This window comes from Mastomys coucha, unplaced genomic scaffold (assembly GCF_008632895.1).
Source record: "Mastomys coucha isolate ucsf_1 unplaced genomic scaffold, UCSF_Mcou_1 pScaffold12, whole genome shotgun sequence".
Classification (NCBI taxonomy): Eukaryota; Metazoa; Chordata; class Mammalia; order Rodentia; family Muridae; genus Mastomys; species Mastomys coucha.
This window is the reverse complement of record NW_022196894.1, coordinates 1,167,718-1,182,717: the sequence shown is the minus strand read 5'-3', so window position 1 is coordinate 1,182,717 and position 15,000 is coordinate 1,167,718. Positions and strand designations below refer to the sequence as shown.

At 46.4% G+C, this 15,000-nt stretch overlaps 1 protein-coding gene across 3 annotated transcripts in view; it reads left to right on the top strand.

The window, feature by feature from the left end:
- Positions 1 to 580: 580 nt before the first annotated feature.
- Cdip1 (cell death inducing p53 target 1) overlaps positions 581 to 15,000 on the top strand; it is a 24,334-nt gene continuing 9,914 nt past the window's right edge. The window contains exon 1 of one of the 3 annotated variants that reach the window (XM_031361172.1): positions 581 to 713. The gene's annotated coding sequence lies outside the window, so the exon portion shown is untranslated. Of the gene's footprint in view, positions 714 to 854; positions 1,036 to 1,386; positions 1,591 to 15,000 lie in introns of those variants that run through there. The other 2 variants (XM_031361163.1, XM_031361180.1) reach the window with 2 other exon arrangements.

Below are 15,000 nucleotides of genomic sequence, written 5' to 3'. Positions count from 1 at the left end.
GCTCATGGGTGTATGTCTGCCAAGTTTGAAGACCTGAGTTTGAGTTGCTGAAAGTTGTCCTTTACAAAAGAAAAAAGAGCTTTAGTTTCCACGTGTAATAAATCCAAACTTGGGTACTTGGATCTATCCTGTCTTCCAGAGCCTTCACCTTGCTGGCCAAAGTGCCTTTCAGTTCATCCACGCCAGTCTTTCTTTACTTCACACCTCACTCCACTATCGCCTTTCCTACCTTCCCTACCCAGAGGCAACACTATAATTCTGTTGGGACATCCTGTTGCTCCCCTTTGAGGAGCTGGGTATTTTGTAGCTTATTTGTCAGAGCGGAAGCTGTGTGAGGGCAGGGATAGCTGGTGTGGTTCCCAGCTTCATGCACGCCTGGCCAGCTTAGGGCAAGGGTGGTCGCTCTCCCTCTACCCGCCGGGTGCTCAACGCGGCTGGCTGGCCTGAGGGAGCTCAAGCACCGCCATGCTCCTCCTTTCCAGCCTCTCCGCCCGCTGAAAGGCCTGAAGTACTCCCACGTGCTCATCTCACACCCGCAACGGGCCTCCGCGGACGTCAACCAAGCTCGTTACGGTGAGGCGCGAAGCCCCGCCCTAAGGCGCGAGGCCAGGAGCTTGGGCCTTCTCCCAAGCCTTCCTGTTTCCTCTTGACAGCAACAGGCTGAGCAGCCGTTCCTGCCGCAGCACTTGGCCGGTGAGGGGCCGGAACCGACGGTGAGTCAGCCTCTTCCAGGCGGCTTCCGGTGGGACCCCTCTCACACTCCGAGGCGGGGGGCTGGCCTTCGAAACCCTCGGCCCGCGTGACCTAGCCCGCGGAGCCCCGCCCTCACCCCCTCCGCTGCGCGGTGGGTGCCGGGAGCTGTAGGCCCCGTCTCCGGGAATGCTGCGGGTGCGCCGGAGGACTACAAAGTCCAGGGTCCTCTCCGTGCGGGGGCGGCGAGTGCTGCGAGCGCTCGGGTAGAGGGGCTCCTCGGCGCACCGGGCCGGACCCCTGCGCATCTCCGTCCCTGCGGGCTCAGGGCTCCTGGATTCCAAGGTAAACGGGGCTAGGTTGGCGTGGTGGAGTCCATTCCCTCTGAAACGCCACGCAGACACGGGGCAGTTGATTTCGGTGTGGCTGCAGCTGTGAGGCTGCGAGGGATAGCGTTTCAGGGCCCGGAGCGACTGGGCCTGCAGACAGGGGCTATCAGCCGGAGGATGGCCAGCCCACTCGGGTGATTGTCACGCCTTTCTACAGTTCTGTAAGGGAAGGGCTGTATGTGCCATTTTCCTCGGGGTATGGAGGGTTGAGGAACGGCGATGGGTCGGGGAGGATCCCTGAGGCAAGCCTCAGAGACCCGTGGGTGACCTTGGCGGTCCTGGAGGAGGCCGCCTCGCCCTCCTTCCCCCGCCGGTTTGCAGGTCTGGACTTGGCCCTACGTGACGCTCCGGCAGGACGTTAGGAAGGCGGGGGGCTGGCGAAGCCCCAAGCCATCCAGGACCGTGGTGGGTCTCCAGGGGCCTCTCAACAGGTGTCAAGGAAGACGAGTGAGCCGGGCAGGATCCTCTGCATCAGAAAGACCTGGCCTTTCCCCATACCCCAGGATATGGGGTAAGGCCCATAAATCTGCATTCAGTAAGCTCTCCAGAAATTCTCGCGCACACTTGGGTCTGAGAACCTGTGTCTCAGGAGCAAGGATCAGGGGCTTTGGGGAGAGGGCATTTAGTAGTTTTTGTATCAGTTTTGTAGTGTACTCCAAACAGAGTATTGTCTGGACGGGCCAAATAGGACTGCTCTGGCTGGTCCTTAGCTTCTTGTTGGTGCTGACCAGAGTGGGTGGGAAGAAGGAGCTGAGCATGTCTGCTCTTCTTGCTCTCTGCTCACAATAAGAAAGATATTTTTGGTCATTCACCGTCTCAAAGACCTCCTCTATCCTGACATTAGTTAGGAAAAATTCAAAGCATACAAAAACTGTTGAATTTCACAGTGCACACCCGTGGACTACCACCTAGAATATACAATTAATATCGTTCTTTATTGTGTACCTATCTGTCAGTCTTTTATTTTCATGCATGCCAAAGTACACTGCAGATAACAGTATATTTCCATTCCTAGTAAAGCTTGCATATTATTAACTAGACTTAGAAACCTTGTTGCTTATTGATTTTTTTTTTTAACCTTGGCTATTTGAAAGTCAGTCTGCCTCCCAGTCCTGAAGATCCAGAGGGTTTTGGAGGGTTTCTATAGGATGTGTCTTTAGAACCAGGAAAGAACTTTACATGGATGTTGAGAAGACTTAAGGTAGCTGAGCAGAAGAAAGAGGCAATATGAAAAGAATACTTCAGGGAACAAAACTGTTTTGAGAGAGAGAAGATGGAATGTGTCCCAGAAGCCTGGTTGTCCCAGCAGATTATGCTGGCAGTAATTAAAGTGAGTTGTCTGCTTGTTCAGCCCTTGGCCTTGTTTTCTTGGCTCTTTTGTATATCCCAAGCTTGCCCAGTTTGAACCTGCTGGTGCTATGGGTGTTTTTAAGCTTTAGAACAGGGCTGAAGTGCACAGTTGGTGACCTCACAGTCACAGCTTTGAGTCCCACAGGCCTTTGTACTTGGCTCCATGGCTATGAACACCACACTGTCACACACCCTCTTCATCTGTCCAAGAGACAGATTCTGTGAGATTCTCTGCTTTCAGAAACTCTACTCGGAGGGGGAAAATGTAAAGAACATGCAATTTGGGAGATGAGACAGTAAAAGTGTTGTCATTTATGTTAAGGTGTCTGTCTTGTAAGTAAAGATGCTCTAGTGAGGTGTCAGCATGTATGGAGTTCTCCAGTGTGCTTGGTCTTTCCTGGGGTGGGAGGTGGAAGTGTGGATGGGAGGTTTCTTGTCCTGTGAGGGGACTTAGAAGTAGATTGTACACAGTAGAAATGGACCCATTTCTGGGAGGCACTGTGTCTTGTAGGAGAGGCTGCAGGGTAGGTATCCCACTACAGAGGTGACCGCTCTATGGGTTCAGCCTCCCTTACAGCCCCCTCCCAGTTCTGAGCCTGTGGCCCCCTGGGCCTACCTGATGCTTCTCTTTTGAGTCATCAGACAACTGTGGTGACAATAGGGTCCTGGGACAAGTATTCCTGCTTGGAGATGGCAGACTACACCGAAGGTTCCTCTTTGTAACTCTGAAGCTTTATTATGAGCCATTTCCCTTCCAAGAACCTCATGTGCTACACTTACGTAAAGAACAGCACCCAGACCAGATGAAAACCTGCGTCTACGATAAGTGCTGAAAAGATTCCGATTCCTTCATGATACACAAAGAAAAAACATGAAACTGCATAACACAAAGAAGCCTTAAGAAATAGCTTGGCAGTGCATCCTTGCATTCTCAGCTACTTTGAAGGGTGAGGTGGAAGGATTGATTGCTTGAACCCAAAAGATGGGCAGGGGGATTTCAGTTTCCAAAAATGCTGTTATTCTTCCCTTGAAAGCAGTTGTAGTGCATTTTCTTTAAAGAAAATATTTCTTGTCACCATGCTCCTGATGTGTGAGTGCAGAGAATCCCTTATAGGTCTGTCCACTGGGTGATCTAGCTTGTCAGTTGTTTCTTCTCTTCCTCCTCTTCTTCCTCCTCCTCTTTCTCCTCTTCTTTCTCCTCTTTCTCTTCTGCCTCCTCTGCCTCTTCTACCTTATTCTCCTCCTTTTGGTTTTTTGAGATTCTCTGTTTAGCCCTGGCTGTCCTGGAACTCACTTTATAGACCAAGCTGGCCTCCAACTCAGAGATCCACCTGCCTCTGTCTCCTGAATGCTGAGATTGAAGACACTGCTGCCGCAACCCAGCTGCTTCTCAGTTCTTAACTACAAGGTGTCCAGTTCAACTAAACTTCTGAATCCAATTGTGTGCTGTGCCTGGGATTTAGAAGGAACACAGTGGACGTAGGTAGCAAGGTGGCAGTGTTGTTCGGGTGGTGTTTGAGAAGAGTTGTATACTACTGGATGAGAAGTTGTTATGGTTCAGTGACGTTAAGAGTTGGGGGAATCGGAAAGGACACAGTGTCCTTTATTATTTATTGTTGCTTCTTTGCTGATTCATACTTGTCACCTGCATCTGCCTAAGACAGTGGATCTATGGGCTGTGACTCTCTGGGTATCAAACAGTCCTTTCACAGGGGTCATGTAAGACCATTGGAAAACACAGGTGTTTACATTTTGATTTATAACAGTAGCAAAATTAGTTATGAAGTAGCAATAAACATCATTTTATGGTGGGGGGGGGATCACCATACATGAGGTACCACATTACACAGCATTAGGAAGGCTGCTCTAGGAGGAAGCCTAGGTATAGCCCCTCTAGCAGAAGAAACAGCAAGAATTTCTAATACTCACAAAGCAGGCCTTCACATCCTAAAACACCAGGGTTAAAGGGAAGGAGGCTGCAGAAGTGGGGGCTTTCCTGGCTCACTGTGGTTACTCCTCCTTGCAGCTGGTTGTGATTCAAGAAGTGGCATTCTTTCTTGTTTTGTATATTGGCTGTAAATAAAGGCACTTTGAGAAAGAAGACAGTGACATCTATCTCCGTTGTGGCTATGCTCTGCCTCTGGAGTGGAGGATAATGGGTATTTGTGTTAGGACTAGCATAGGGTGTCCAGGGAGGTTAATTCCAAATCTCATAGACTCATTTAGTATGTACAGATAGATGGAGTGGGTGGGCTGGAGTAGACTGAAGGAGGTTCGGGACATAGGGCTGAACATTACCTTTTCTCTCAAAACAGTCATCGGATGAGTTAGGATTTTTTTGTTTGTTAGTGTTTTGTTTTGTTTTGTTTTGTTTTGGTAATTAACCATAGAATTAGAATACTGGTCAAGGTTTAAAGGAAATGTTTTAAACTATCACAGTTGGAGAAATAATGGCTCTGTAGTTAAGAGCACTGGCTAGTCTTCCAGAGAACTTGTGTTCAATTCCCAGCACCTGTGGTAACTCCAGTTCCATGGCATCCTACACCTCTTTTTGCCTCCTCAGACACTAAATGAATGCAGTGTACAGACATACATGCAGGCAAAATCCCATACACATTAAAAAAAAAATGGGAGCTGTCAAGGTGCTCAGCAGATAAAAGCATTTGACTTTAGAGTTTAATCCCCAGAACACAAGTAACAAAAAGAACAAACTCCCTCAGGTTGTCCTCTGACTTCCACAGACATACCATGGCACATGAGCCCACACATATTACATAAATAAGTAAATTGTAATTTTGAAAAAGGAAAATGTTTGAACTCCCTTTCACCCATCTAGTTTGCTGACTGGGGTGTGGCAAATAGAAATAAACCTCCTAGATAGGGAAATCCTGCCTAGGAATGTCAGCCAAACTGTAGTATACATATTTTATGAGCTGTAGAGAGACTGTCCCCAAGTACCAGTCTGGGCTCTTGAGCACAGTGTTTGATCCTCTGCTGGGAGTAACTAATGCCTTGGTTCTAGGACTGTCCTGCAGGTCCCTGGCTTACAGACCTCTCCTGGTGATTAGAGCCACCTGCTGGTCTTGCCTGTTCTGTAACTTCTGGTCCAGGTCCCCAGGTGGGTCTATAGTTATCTGAGTATTGGGACTGTGAATTGAGTTATCACTCTCGGGTGCAGTGAATTATCTGAATTAAGGAGTCAGGGGTCTTGGCTCTTGAATAAATAGTCACTTAGAAGAGTAAACTTAGCTAATGATGGATTCGCTGATATAACTGGCCCATGCTCAGACCTGAAGAACTCTAATGATCACTTCTCAGCTCTCAGATTTCCCAGGTGTTCTGTGTCCTCAAGGATCCAACCTTAGTTTTGGCCCTTGGTATTGTCAAGCTCGGCTTCCATATATGCATGGTTTACCTGTTTGGCCTGGAGATTAGCCATACTATGACCTGTTCCTCTGTGGCCTCAATCTGGACAAAAAGGAACTATACCCTTCACTGCTAGTATTGTAGGTTTCTTCCCCTAACAGCTGCCTATTTGATAATGGTACACACACAGTACAAAGGGAGACGGGGACAACTTGATCTCCTTCCCATTTCCTAACTTATTCCAACTGCTCTCCTGCCTGTCTCCCTGCCCTCAGTGTGGGAGCCCCCTGGGATCTCCTCTGCCCAGTCTGCTCTGGGGACCTTTGCATGTAACTTCTTGCCTGGACCTTTCCCCCACACTGTATGTAATTCACCTTTGCCTGTGCTGAAATGTTCCATGTTCAGTGAAGCCTTTTCTGTGTAGAATTAGGCTCTGTAGGACTCCTTCCCTAATTCTTATTCCTCCATCATTGTACCTCTCTGTTTATACTTCCCTCTCCCCAATCTGATAAGGGAAATGTCTCCCACCCAGATTGCCTTGGAAAGTGTCTGACACATAGCAAACAGTGTTTATTGGCTGAGTAAAATCAGGTACTGCCTGAATTTCAGTTTTCTTCCTGTGAGCTTACTAGCTCTGAAGGCACAGAACCATGGTATATGCATTCTTCCCTCAAAATACAGTTTTGAATGGAGAGTTGAATCCTCAGGTGTATAGTCATTGGATTCGTTCTAAAATAAGCTAGTAGAGCAAAGACTTCATGAGGTCACACTGCCCTTTAAGGTTCTTGAATAAATAGCCTGTGAGCTTTGAGAAATGTAGAGAGCCTGCAGCCCAAGGAGACATTTCGTTTTCTTTACCATTTTCTTTCCAGCCCTGCTTTCGTAGGAAAAACAAGGGCTAGGCAGTGAGACTTCAGCTTCTTGTTCATGGCACCACGAATCCAGGTAAACTTAAATGCAGAGGACCCCACCCACTCACATGTTGAGTGGTGTTACTGTTTTTGAGACAGGATCTTATACAGCCCAGGACATCCTCAGACATTCTATGTAGTTGAAACTGGCCTTCAACTTCTGATCCTCCTGCCTCCACCATCCAAATACTTACACACTTGGACCGTCATACTGGGCAACCAGTGTACTTTGAACTTTTTGGAGTGTGTGACAAGAGAGCTGGAGGGCTGCAGCACAGGTGTGTTGGGTATTTGTTAGGACAGCTGAGGCCTGCTCTGTCAGCTGTGGTAGCCAGAATAGCTACATCACTCCTGAGCCCACTCCCCAACCTGCTGCTTCTGCTTGCTCTACTATTGTCTCCAGTAGTTCACATGGCTCCTGCTTAATAAGTGCTTGACACCCAAGTGATTGTTAGCACAGACTTCAGATTCAGTTATCTCTGATGCTTTTCTAGCCAGAAAGGTGAGATATCTGAAGAGGAATGTACACATGCCAGTGACAGCTCCAAACGTGACCACATTCCCATTTCCCAAATCCAAAGCTATTGTGCCAGCTGATAAATGAACATTCCAGGGTCCCATGTCTACTTCAAGTAATAGGAATTTGGTTCAGCTTCTGCTGTGTTGTATAATGCATATAAAATACTGGTTGCCTTGCCTTCCACTTTGATTCCCTGTGTTTTGTTTCCTGATTGCTGTGTTTTGTTTCTTCCTGGGTGCTTTTGCTGACATCTGTGCATGGATCCACAGGGCAGGCTATTGATAAGGTTCCATTGTGACCCAGGACTAGACACATTTCTCAGGTTTTGGGGTCACACCTTGTGTCTCACTGTGTAGTCCTGCTTTGCCTGGAAAAGTGGACCAAGCTGGCCTCAAACTTACAGAATTTAATACCATTTTTAAAAGTGTATGCTAACATACAGGGTTCTGTTTTTAAATTGTTCTTGAAAAAGCAGTTGACAGCAACTTAAAAGAGTTGTTGAGGTCTGGCTCAGGTCTGCTGTGTTGTATGCTATTTTCTCCTCTTTTAGTTATTGCTGTGACTTCTACAAAGAGTCTAGTATTAGTAGTCGCACATCTCTGTAGCTTATCTTCCCAAAGCAGAAATTTTCCTAGAATAATAGAGGAATGGTCCTATTACATGAGAGAGCAGTATCTTTTTTTTTTTTTTTTTTTTTTTTTTTTTTTTTTTTTTTTTTTTTTTTTTGTTTTTTGTTTTTTGAGACAGGGTTTCTCTGTGTATCCCTGGCTGTCCTGGAACTCACTCTGTACACCAGACTGTCCTCAAACTCAGAAGTCTGCCTGACTCTGCCTCCCAAGTGCTGGGATTAAAGGCGTGCGCCGCCGCCGCCGCCACCGCCGCCGCCGCCGCCGCCGCCGCCGCCACCACCACCACCACCACCGCCTGGCAGTGAGAGATCAGTATCTTAAAGATGATGTCACCTTATTTTGTGAGACAGAGTTTGAAGGGTGAGCACTTAGTGAGCCGTGTGAAAGAGGGGAACCCAGAGGTTGTTTAGTTCCGGGTGGATCAAAACCATCTATAATTCTTTTCAGGCATCGGAGCACACATGGCATGCATACACATAAAAAATAAAAATCTTTAAAACAAAAAACTTGCACCTGGTGGCTATGGCTGCCATAAATACATGACTTGACTACACACCAGGGTTTGTGTGTTCTCCTTGGTCAGAATAACAGTTAAAATAATCCAGAGGCTATTTTGTGTCAGTTCACTGCAGGCAGATGTCAGGACTTTTCCCCCCTAAGGTTCCATTTTGGTGGCTAAGAGATGGGTCTTTAGGCTTGTGGTGTTCCTAAAATTAGCTTTCAGTCACCATGGCCTGCCTTGGAGCAGGTGCAGACAACTTGTTTATCTCTGGTTGTGCCTGCACCTATAGCCCCTTTTCCATCCTTTGCTCTTCATTTCCTCTCCTATGTGGACTTCCATTGTGTCCTAGGCCAGCAGCAGAATATATAGAAGCAAGCTCTTGAGCACAGAGACAGCTCAGAGACCAAAGCAAGGGCATAGCACCAGCCTAGGCTGCGTTCTTGACTCCGAACCAACCATCGCCTGCCTCAGGCCCAGTAATCTCATCACTCTCTAGTGTATCATGTGTCCCTCGGGGATTTGCTTGCTTGCCCTCTTCTATCAAGTGACTTGCTGGCTCTCCATGCAAGACCTAGCCAACTTGACAGTTTGCCCAAAGCCCTAGGGCTGTGATCCAGAAGAGAGATGGGAGTTACTCTACAAAACCCAGGAAGATGCAGTAAAAGATGTTTGTGACATCTGAAAGGGAGAGTTCTCAGAAGCCCCTGTTTCACTAGAACTCACTCATAGTCTGAGGTACCTCTCTGGCTTGAAAAATAATAATATTTGACAGTTTTGAGCATTTGAAGAAGGAGCTAGTGCTCATCATAGAAACACTAGAATCTACACAAAAGTAAAAGGCTTCTGCATTTGTATTTATTTATATATAAACAAACCTCTCAAGATCTCACTATCCAGAAAACACCACTGAAGGAGGATCACTCTGTTCTTAACTGTTTGTATTCAGATCCTAGTCCATACTGTCTTCCATATTTGTTAAAAGTAGATAGGTGTCCTTTTAGGTGTGAATGCAGTTACTTTGTAGCTGCATTGGAATTAGCCATCCTTTTTGGCTGAACATCAAGATAATACATATAGATATCTTTGCTTGTGGGAATTGCTACCCTCAAAGTGGAATATACCTGGAAGCACAACTTACCTCCAGAAAAGTAGAATTAACCTATCCCTTGTGGCCCCTCCTTTGAGGTCACAGGAAGTGAAAAGAGTTTGTAAGAGCACTGGTGAGAAATCATTAGGATGGCAATGCACAGTTACTGTCCTCATCTTGGCCTAGAAGTCATACCTACTTGTAAGTTTGGAACCACTAGTCTCATCTTCATTTGGCTTCTGTTTCTCTTTTCACTTCCTCCTTCTCATGTTATACTTTTTTTGTTGTTGTTTTTGTTTGTTTGTTTGTTGTTTTGTTTTTTGAGACAGGGTTTCTCTGTATAGACCAGGCTGGCCTCAAACTCAGAAATCCACCTGCCTCTGCCTCCCAAGTGCTGGGATTAAAGGTGTGCACCACCACTGCCCGGCTTCATGTTGTGCTTGTACTGTACATTCATTGATACAAGCCAGAGATGGTCAGGGCCAGCGGTGGTATTGCCCCTCTTGGCTTGCCTCCACTGAGACTTGGTGGAAGATGGACCACTGTTAGATGTCCATAGTCTGGCTGATGCTGATTGAGCAGGTCTCTCGGGCTGGAGATGGAAACACACTGGCTATCTTCCCAGCACAATTGTAGAGAGGTTGAGCCTTTACCAGGGTTCTCTGAGAACCCTGCCCCTTCCTCCTCCTCTCTCTCTTTGAGACGGAATATATGTAGACCAGGCTGGTCTTGAACTTACAGAGTTCCACCTGTCTCTGCCTCCTGAGTGCTGGGATTAAAGATATGCACCACCATGCCTAGTGTTCTCTTTGTTTCTTGCCTAGCAGATTGTCTCTGGAAAGCTGTAGGAGTCCTAGCCTGGTTACACACTAATAAGTGCCTGGCTCTGCAGGTTTGTACAGAGCTTGGTGGAGAGGAAGATGGTGTGGGCCTGAGATATTGGTGTACCTGCATTCACTTTGAGCCTTTCCTTTCTGTCCCCATGATGGGCATCTGTCATCATGATGAGTGTTCCATTAGTATTCCCTGTACAATAGCAGCAGCCTCTACAGCCAGGTGTTCACACTGAAGTGAGTGCTAGGATTGTGTGGCCTCATTCCAGGGCCTCTGGTTGTCTTTCTTTTTTGTATATAGTGCTGGTGATTGAACCCAGTACCCTGCTCATATCAGGCAAGTGTTCTACACTGAACTACATACACTAACCCTTTGTTGTTATTATTTTGTTTCTTTGTGCCCTTTTTTGTTTTGCTTTTTGGTACCCTTAATTTTTTTGAGAGAGGATTTCAATGTGGAGGCCCATGATAGCTTCTGTTGATAAAATTACTTTCCTTGGGAAGACATAAATAAATAATGTCTACCCACTCACATGGTCCCAACAACAAACCAAGGTGTGATTCTACCAAAGTTTATTCTGGGTAACCACTGAATTTATTAGGGTTATTTACAGAGCTTAGTGCATAGTAACCTTAAAGCAGCCATACTGGAAAGTTTGCATTCAGCATAGTTGTATACCATCATTAGATATGGCTGGGGTCTGTTTTTAAACAATAAAAAGCATTTACCCCTAACAGGCTATATTCTATCACCTGGAGAAAGCCATTTAATTGGAAAGGGTTTTTTTTGGGGGGGGGTATTTCCAAGACAGGGTTTCTCTGTGTAGCCCTGGCTGTCCTGGAACTCACTCTGTAGACCAGGCTGGTCTCAAACTCAGAAATCCACCTGCCTCTGCCTTCCAAGTGCTAAGATTAAAGGCATGCGCCACCACTGCCCTGCTCAATTGGAAAGTTAATAGAAGTGTTTTGATAGTTCATTTCCTGGAAAGATATACACCTTTAGGCCCAAGTAACACTAATTTTTAATATAGTTCTTTTCTAATAACTGGAAATTGTTTACCAATAAACGACTAAAACACGTTTATATATCAGTGGAACAGTTAGAGGTAGTTGGAGTCTCCATAGCCATCTTTCATACGTAGTACATTTCTCCATGGTTGCTGCACTACTGTAACCATGTCTTATAGCCCAGACAGCAGGAAGGAGAAAAGGGTCTGTGGTCTAGGCTGAGCTTACTTCCATCGATGCCTCCCATGGTCCAGGCACTAAGGCCAGTATTGACCAGAGCTTAGTCAGATGGTCATGGGACCTGTAATTAGGGCTGGAGTGAGTTAGTTAATCCACTGATTTCATAGCAGAAGGAAAAACACAGGAAGGATGGCTTTGGGTGCAGCTAGCTGTCTGAGCCACCTACTTCGTGAGGCTGTCATTCTTACAATCTGTCACTACTATTTTCAATGTGACATAATCATAGCTTTGATTTCATTAGGAATGGATGATGTTTCTTTGCATAGTAGTTGAATTAAAGACATCTTCTGAAATAACCACTACTTGTTACCTGTGTAAAGCCTGTTCTGCCCAGCATGTGGAGTTTCGTTCTGCCTCACAAGAACACCATTTTCCAAAACAAGTCAGAGACTAAGGAATTTGTGTAGGCCTCAACCGTTGTGCTGCTGCTAGAGTGCCAGGAAGACCTATGCTCTTGGTATGCCATTGACAGGCAAGAAAGGAAGGTGGCTCTGCTCCATTGCTAGTTGGGGTTTTGTCGTTTCTCCCCCCATTGTTGCTGTTGTTTTTGAGACAGGATCTTACTATGTAGCTCCAGCTTTCCTGAGTTTTTACTTTTCACTACAAGAAACTGAACCTATAGCTTCATGGATGCTGTCTTAGTCAGGGTTTTATGGCTCTGAGCAGACACCATAACCACCAAGTCTTATAAAGGATAATATTTAATTGGGGCTGGCTTACAGGTTCAGAGTCCAGTATCATCGAGGCAGGAATATGGCAGCATCCAGGCAGGCATGGTGCAGGAGGATCTGAGAGTTCTACATTTTCATCTGAAGGCTGCTAGCAGAACACTGACTCCCAGGCAGCTAAGACAAGGCTCTTAAAGCCCACACCCACAGTGACACACCTACTCCAACAAGGCCACACCTCCAAATAGTGCCATTCCCTGGACCAAACATATTCAAACCATGACAGACGCTAAGCAAGTGCTCTGCCACTGAGATCTCAGAAGCATGAGCCTTAGACGGTCTGGGACTGTCTTCCCTGACCTGCTGTGTCTTGAGATCTAAGGTTTGGAGCTTAGCAGTAGTCCCTGTAGCTGGGTCTTCCTGCAAGCCTCAAGGCTGATGTCGTGTCTAGCCAGCACAGCCACCTTTGTCACTATTTCCTTTCTTTCCTTTGCCTGTTGGACTTTGTCTCCTCCAAGCCTCCCTTCTGGGCTTTGAACAAGGCTGGGTCTAGACCCCAGAACACTGATTCTTCTGGTTTTTGTTTTTAATGGGACCACTGAGTAGTTGTTGGGATAAGTGCTGACTCAGCTGTGATACCAGTTGCTAGTTGTTCCAAGAGCAGCACCAGCCACCTGGATCTTACCCCACATGGCTTTCCCTCATATGGCCATCACATAAGCGTATGTTAAAACGTACTTTTGGAGTATTTGGGAAATCAGGATAGGGCAGCCATGGGATGTTACCCAGGGCTCAGTCTGATCCAATTATACACTAAGGGTCATAGTGCCCCCTGATTGTAATGACCTATCACATTGCATGGCCTCCTGCCCTGTTCAGCAAATGGGAGGCCATGGGTGAAGCAGAGTGCCCTGCCACTGGCCAGATGCCAAACACCTACTCCCAGAGACAGAGAAACCCGTCTGAGGCCAGCTGGTGTCTTAATCCATGGATGCCACAGGGGACCACTTATGTGAAGGGCCAGTGGTAGTCAGATGATCCTAGGAATGCAGCTATACAGTATATGCACCACACTTCTGTGCCTCTGGATCCAGGGTAGAATGCCTTCCCAGGGGTGTTGCTGATTTCGGGAGCTCTAGGCAAGTCCCCACATCTTAAGAGGGCAGTCCAACAAGAGAGCAATCTAGAGGATTTCTCACAGAGGCTAGACCTCTGCTGTTTTGGAAATGGATACCACAGGGGTGAGCTGCTCAGACTAGGGTCTGAATGTGTCTGAATGAGGTCATTGCAGATGACCACAGGCACCATGATCAGGGATCAAATAACTCCAGGATAGAGGCATTGATTCCTATTGAGTAGAAAAGTAGCAGGCTCTTTTTTTCTTTTTTCCTTTTCTCTTTTTCCTTTTCTCTCCTTTTTTCTTTCTTTTTTTCTTTTTTTGAGAGACACAGTTTACAGGGTTTCTCTGTGCAGAACCCTAGCCGTTTAGGAACTTGCTTTATAGTCCACCTGCCTCTGCTTACTGAATAAAGATGTACACCCACCACCTCAGGCTCATGTAACAGGTTCTTTTTATTCAGTGTTCTTGTGGGCTAACCCCTGCCATCTAGCAGAGGACATTTTGTACACCCTCTAGTAACCTTTCTTCCATTCTGAAAGGAAGACGAAAGAGTTAACCAGGGCTCTGATGTCGAGCCAGATAATGGTGGAGCTGGATTTCATAAGGCTGATGCAGAGTCCTTGTCTCACCTGCTTGTTTAATTTAAAAAGCTTGCACAGCAGCAGGTGCCTCCCTGGGGTGCTCTTCAGGTAGAACAACAACAGGCTCTGATTTCCCTAGGGAAACCTAAGACTCTAGGTCTCTTTGGCAGTAGAGAATTGACCCTGCATTCAGTCTAGTGGGGTCTTTCCAGAACAGAAGTGTTTTCTGCAGCCTGGAAGGAGAGTTTCGTGAGGTCTAGGACAGGAGGTCAGACTCTCTTATTAGTAGAGCAAAGACAGTAAGTAGTAGACCTTGACTTTGCACTGTACTTGTATTTGCATGGAAGCCTCCGAATCAGGCAGAAAGCAAGCACTGGAGCCTGAGTTGGATCAAGGCAGGGGCACCGACCTGCACCAGTCTTTACCACTACACAGAGCAGCACAAATAGAAAGTTAGTAACAATTAACTTTATTCTTTTTTTATGTTTAAAGGTAGATTTGATGTGTTTGTTTGATTGGTTTTGGTTTTTCAAGACAAGAGTTTCTCTGTGTAGCTCTGGCTATCCTGGAACACTCTCTTTAGACCAGGTTGGCCTCAAACTCAGAGAACTGCCTCCACAGTGCTGGTATCAAAGATACTCACTACCACCACCTAGCTAAGGAGATGTTTTTATTAGTCAGAAGTTATGGCTAGCCAGAGAGATGGCTCTGTGGGTAAAGATGCTTAACATGCAAACCTGATGACCTGCGTTCTACTCCAGAACTCACATAAAGGTAGATTGAGACAACTGACTCTAGAAAGTTGTCTTTGGATCTCCACACACATACCATGGCATATGTACATAAACAATAAAGTTTTAAAAAGTTAATAGCAACAAGAGCTTACCAAAATGAGTATGGTAAATAACCTTTTCCATTAAAAGCCTTGTCACAAGAAAATGGTTATTAACCTAAACACAGCTAATAAAGTTTTACAGCGCCGGGCAGTGGTGGCACACGCCTTTAATCTCAGCACTTGAGAGGCAGAGGCAGGCTGATTTCTGAGGGAGGCCAGCCTGGTCTACAGAGTGAGTTCCAGGACAGCCAGGGCTACACAGCCAAAAAAA